Below are 7,016 nucleotides of genomic sequence, written 5' to 3'. Positions count from 1 at the left end.
CGGGAGAAAGATGAGGCTTTCTACTCCCGTAAAGATTTACACCCTTGGAAACCCTGTACAGGGTCGCTATGGGTCGGAACCGACTCGATGGCACTTCACAACAACAACAACAAAAACACTTAGAATATTTCAGAATGTTCATAAATCTGCCAATGGTTTGACTTTTCTTTGGATCAATACTAGCAGAATATGTTTATTTCTATGATTATGTATGTGTAAGGGTACTCAGAAATATGTTGTTGTTAAGTGCTGTTGAGTCTATTCCAACTCATAGCGACCTTGTACAGGGTTTCCACCAAGTGGATGGCAGCTTGAATCGCCAATCTTGTTGTTTAAACTGATTTTGAAGTCCAGCGCATTAGCCTGCAGCGTCAAACCAGGACTATACAAGTTTAATAATTCAAACCAATAAAGATGTTGTTAAGGAGTGGCAAGACAGTTCTGATTTAAAGCTATCTTGGTGTGGCGCTGTGGGTTAATGCGCCAGACTGCGAAGCCGTTTGAACTGCAAGGTCAGCGGTTCAAGCTCACCAGCTGCTCCTTGGAAACCCTATACAGGGTCGCTATGGGTCGGAATAGACTCTTCGGCACTCAATAACAACAATGTACAGCAAACAAAAACACTAACTAGACATAAGTCATCCTCATAACTCTTGCTACGTTTGAGTCCATTGTTGCAGTCACTATGTCTGTTTATCGCATAAAGGGTCTTCTTTTTTGATGACCCTCCATTTTACCAAGTATGATCTTGTCCAAGGACTGGTCCCTCCTGAAAGCATGTCCAAATTTGGTAGGAGTCTCATTATCCTAGCTTCTAAGGAGCTTTCTGGCTGTACTTCTTCTAAGGTAAATTTGTTTGTTCTTTTGACAATCTGTGATATGTTCAATATTCTTCACCAGCACTGTAAATTAGAGTCATTGATCCTTCTTCTGTCTTGCTTACTCATGCCCAACATTCACAAGCATATGAGACCATTGAAAATACCACAGCTTGCATCAGATACACGTTAGTACTTAGAATAACATTTTTACTTTTGAACATCTTAAAGCAGTCTTTTGCAGCACATTTTCCCAATGTAATACATTGTTAAATTTCTTGATGCTTCCATGGCCACTGATTTGGGATCTAAAATGAAATATTTGACAACTTAAATTATTTTTTTTTCCATTTATCATGATAGTTATTGGTCTACTTGTGAGGATTTTTGTTTTATGTTGAGATGTAATTCATAGTTTTTTTTGTTTCACCAGTGATATTTTCAAGTCCTGTTCATTTTCAATAAGCAAGGCTGTATTATTTGTATGTTGCAGGTTGTTAATGAGTATTCCTCCAATCTTGATGTCATGTTATTCTTCAGATAGTCTAGTTTCTTGTATTATTTGTGCTTAGCATGTAGAATGAATGTGTGTGAGGAAAGAATTTAGCCCTATGCACACCTTTCCTATTTTAACAAAAGTATCCCCTTTTTTCTATTTGTATGACTGCTTCATGGTCTATGTTTAGGTTCTGCATGAGCACAATGAACTGTTTTGGAATTCCTTTTTTTTTTTTGCAATGTTATCCATAGCTTGTTATGACCACACAGTTGAATACTTTTGCATAACCAATAAAACAAAGGTAAATATCTTGGAGTCCTGGAGTGGCACTGCAGTATAATGCACTAGACCACAAGGTCAATTTGAAGCACAAGGTCAACTGTTCAAATCCACCGGCCACTCCTCGGAAACCCTACACCAATATGAGTTGGAATCGACTCAATTGCACTTGACAACAACAACAACAAACATCTTTCTGGCATTCACTGATCAGCAAAACCCATCTGATATCAACAATGATATCCATCTTTCCATGTTATCTTATGAATCCTACTTGAATTTCTGGCAGTTCCCCGTCAATATAATGGTGCAACTATTTTTGTGTTATCTTCGGGAAAATTTTACTTGCATGAAGTATTCATATTATTGTTCTGTAATTTCTACCTTCTTTTTGATAACCTTTCATTGGAATGGACATAAATGTGGATCTCTTCCAGTCATTTGGCCAGGTAGCTCTCTTCCAAATTTTTGACAAGTACCACTGACCACTTCAATTTATTAAAACCTCTCAATTGGTATTCTACCAATTTTTGGAAACTTGTTTCTCTACAGTGCCTTCAGTGAAGCTTGGAATTTTTCCTTAAATACCATTGGGTCTTAATCATATGCCATCTCATGCAATGATTGAATGCCAATGTTTTTTATATAGTGAATCTGTGTATCTTTCCAGCTTCTTTTGATGCTTTCACTTTATTGAATATTTTGCCTATAGAATCCTTCAGTATTTCAACTGAAGACCTGAATTGTTCTTCAGTTATTTTACATGAGAAATGCTGATGTGTGTTATTCCGTTTTAGATTTCTGACTCTAGGACTTTGCACATTTCATTATAATATTTGACTTGGTCTTCTTGAGTTACCTTTTGAAATTTTCTATTCAGTTCTTTTACTTCATTGTTACTTCTAATCCCTTTAGCTTCTCTCTATGTTGAAGAGCAAGTTTCAAGAGTATCTGCTGACATATATTTTAATCTTTTCTTTCTTTCCTCTTTTTAAAATCAGCCTTTGCTTTCTTCATGTATGATGTCCTTGATGTGTTTCACCAGGTCTTAGGTCATTAGTGGTCAGTGTGTCAAATCTATTCTTGAAATGATCTCTAAATTTAGGTGAGATATATTCAAGACTGAATTTTGCCTCTCTTGAACTTGTTTAATTTTTTTCAGCATCAGCCTGAACTTGCATAAGAGCAAATGATGGTCTGTTCCACAGTCAGCCTCTGGTCTTTTGAAGTGACGATACTGAGCTTCTCCATCATCTTTTCCCACAAGCACAGTCAATTTGTTTCCTGCATATTCCATTGAGTGAGGTCCACATAGATAGTTTCCATTTGTGTTGTTGAGAAAAATACGGAGTCATTGGTTTTGAAAAATTCTATTCTGTGATCTCTGACATTGGTTTTGTCACCAAAGCCATATATTCCAACTACAGATTCTTCTTTGTTTACAACTTTTCTACTCCAATTACCAGTAATTATCTATGCATCTATATTACATGTTTTATCAACTCCAGACTGCAGAGGTTGATAAAAACTTTTGAATTTCTTTGTCTTTGGTATTAATTTTAGTGCATAAATTTCATTAATTGTTGTATTAACTGGCCTTTCTTGTGACCATATGGTGATTGTCCTATAACTGACAGTGTTGGACTTTGGAATCTACTAGTCCACTCCATTCTGTTCACTAATGCCCAGGATGCTGATCTCTATGCATTCCATTTTACTTTTACTACTTTCAATATTCTTAGATTCATACTTCATATAGTCCATGGTCCAATTATTAATGAATATTTACAGTTGCTTCTTCTTATTTTGAATTGCACCCCATCAGCAAATGAAAGTCTTGAAAACTTTATGTCATTAAAGTCATCTTTGATTTGAAGAGAATGCCCTTCCCTAGTCATATTTTCAGTGACTTCCAACCTGAGAAGCTCATTGTCTGACACTAATCAGACCATAATCTTCAGGTCTTCAGGTTTTCATTGTACAATTTTTTTCCAAAAGTAGATCACCAGGTCTTCCTCCCTAGTTCTTCTTAGTCTAAAATTGCTGCTGAAATGTGTCCATCACAGGTAACCCTGATGGTATTTGAAATACTGGAGACATAGCTCCCAGCATCACACAACAGTAAGCAACTGAACAGAAAGTGGTGAACCAATAAAGACATAAAGTATTAAGAACTTGGAATCCACATGGTAGTAGCTATATGAACTTATGAAAGTTACTTAATGTTGCAAATCCTTTGCTTCCTTAATCATAAAATTTAAACAGTAATCATTGACAACGTTTATTAAGCCTTTGTGCTATGCTTTTGCCAAGGGAAAACTTATAGATGTAAGAACTATGTCAACACCAAGAAGTAGTCTCATGGAGTTGTAGCAAAAAGTCTGTGAACATCTAGGGAGGGTCATATAGCTATAAACACCTCACTGTGTAACAAACACCTTGCATTTGCTACTATGTTAATACACAATTCAGGATCCTGATCCATAATAACACAAGCAAAATTTGTTTTGAGAAGTTTGGCATTCTTGGGTTATCATACAATGGAATGGTGAAATGCATTTTAATTATGTTTACATACACAATGTTAATTTTTTTAAACTTTAGTGGAATAGCTCATTCCCTGTGATGCTAGGGAAATGAGGTGTTACTGCTCTGACTCTAGGAATGAATCTCATTTGCATAATGACCTGCTTTTGCAGTTCCCAGAAGGCAAATGGTTGACAATAACGTGAAAGAACAGTGCAGGAGACCTGATGTTTGAACCTTCCAAAAGAACATATAGCTACCACAACATCACTGCAGAGAAATGGAATTTTGGCTCGAAGGAACAGAATTTGTCATTCCTATTCTGTTTCCCTCAAATTATACATGTGTGAAGAGAGAGTGCTTATTTCTGCTGAGATTTGTCTGTTGATCATTGCATGATGATTAAATTGTGCACTCATAAACACACCAGTCTGAAGAATAGATATAAATTAAACTTTTTCTAAAGAGGTAATGAATACAATATTCTTCAGCTTTTCTGAAACCTGTGTAAAGATACTTTTGCCTTTTATATTTTCACATCAGTGTACTGTGAGGCCATCAGGAGCCTGTGAAGTGAGGGGACATTGACTCATTTCTCCTGCATGAGGTCAGTCCAAGGTAGGAGATGGCACCCCACTAAAGGAGAGAGACATGAAAGGCTTCTGTGTAGTTGAGACGAACAAACACCTCAAGGTGAGAACTAGAAAAGTGCAGTTTGTGAGATCTATGACAATGGAAACCCCTTGAGTTAATGTTTTAAGAATTTAATGTCTCACAGGATGCCAAGGAGTGGCTAGAGATTTGTAATTCACCTGCAAATGCAGGAGTTTTAATTTTTTTCATGACTAGCTCATGAACAGTGATTTTATAAATTGAATGGCAGTATTTGGATGGAGATACACACATTTAATTTTTTTTTAACTGTATTGACTGTGCAAAGGCAATGAACTGTGTAAGTCATTACAATCTATGGATAACATTCTGAAGAACGGGGATTCCAGAACATTTAATTGTGGTCATGAGGAAACTGTAGATAGACCAGGAGGTAGTCTTTCAAAGAAAACAAGGGGATACTGAATAATTTAAAATTAGCAAGGAAGGTGTTAGGGTTGTATTCTTTCAATGTACTTATTCAATCTGTATGCTGAGCAACTACTCAGAGAAACTGGATTATATCAAGAAAAATCTGACATCAGGTTTGGAGGAAGATTTGTTAACAACCTGAGATATGCAGATGATGCAACTTTTCTTGTAGAAAGGGAAGAGGCCTTACTGATGAACATCAAAGACCACAACATTCAGTATGGATTGCACCTCAAGGTAAAGAAAACAAAAATCCTCACAACTGGATCAATAAATAACAACATGAGAAATGGAGTAAAGATTGAAGTTGTTGAGGATTTCATTTTAATTGGATCCATAACCAGCACTTATGGAAGCCGCAGTCAAGAAATCAAATGATGTATTGCAAAGATGTTTGCTTTGAGGACTAAGGTGCACTTGACCCAAGCCATGGTATTTTCAATTTCACCTCATCTGCATGTGAAAGCTAGATATTAAATATGGAAGACTGAAGAGAATTTGATACATTGGAATTACGGTGTTGTGGAAGGATATTGGGTTGCCAGAAGAATGAACAAATCTGTTTTGGAAGAAGCATGGACATGTTTCCTGGACATGAGCTTAATTTGGACATATTGTTAGGAAGGATAAGGCTCTGCAGGACATCATGCTTGGTAAAGTGGAGGATCAGAGAAAAAGAGAAAGAGCCTCAAAGACATGGATTGACTTAGTGGCAACAACAATGCACTGAAATATAAAAACACTTATGAGGATGACACAGAACCAGGCAGTATTTCATTCTGTTGTCATTTTGAGTAGGACACCACTCCATACCTCCTAACATGCACATTCAGATGCCAGACTTTTACTTGAGGTGTTTCATTTGACAGCTTATAGGTAGAATTTTCTACCTGGTGCACATTCTTGAGCTGCTGAATAAATGAAGTTCCCATCATGGCATTCAGAGAATAAAGGGCTTTAAATATTTAGGGATAGCCCCTGTTAAGCAAATATCATTGATTTGAAAGAGGCCCTAGTCTTTTGCTTAATAGAAATAATAATTTGTTCTCAGTAATGTACAAGTGAATGGGGCTTTGAAATTTCTGGTAGCTGTGTGATATTTGTGTCAGTTACATCATTAACACAGTCATAGATGTGATTTCTTTTTATTTTTTTAAGTTATTATTGTGAATTGAGTGATACTTTACATGGGAGAACATGTAAACACTCAGTGTTTCATTGCAATGATTACTGTCTTCTCTGTGCTTTATCATCCAACAGTATTTGCTTCCATTCCCTCTGTTTTTTTGGGGGGGGGGTTGGGGGGCAGAATGTACACAGAAAACACTCAGGAATATATAATAATTTAAACAACCAAAGGGTTGTTTTGTTGGCTCCTGGCTGCCAGCACTCATCCTTTCTTTTTTCATGAGTCCAGAGTTCTCAGCTGCTTTCTTTCTCTCCATGTCCTCATCTCTGCCTCCATCTCTGGTGTCACTACTTCTCTGAATAGGGTACTGCATTCTGCTCCTACTCTTCTCCTTGATGGTCCTAGGGTCCTCTGTTCCTGGACTGTAAGATTAACTACTACCCCCTTTTTATTACAAAACATCTACTTTTACAGTTGTGACAGTCGGAACTTGTCATGATGACAATTACTATTGAATCATAAGAACTTATCTCTATCGCTTTTCACCAGACCCATCTAGACAAGATGAAAACTGTTCAGTGAGGACTCTACCTTTGATGCAATTTCTTTTTATCAATATGTGTAGGGGTAATTGAAGTCCTGCTGTGGCACTATAAGATAAATGCTGGGTTACAAACCACAA

This window comes from Chrysochloris asiatica, unplaced genomic scaffold, assembly GCF_000296735.1.
Source record: "Chrysochloris asiatica unplaced genomic scaffold, ChrAsi1.0 scaffold00058, whole genome shotgun sequence".
Lineage (NCBI taxonomy): Eukaryota > Metazoa > Chordata > Mammalia > Afrosoricida > Chrysochloridae > Chrysochloris > Chrysochloris asiatica.
This window is presented reverse-complemented; position numbering follows the sequence as displayed.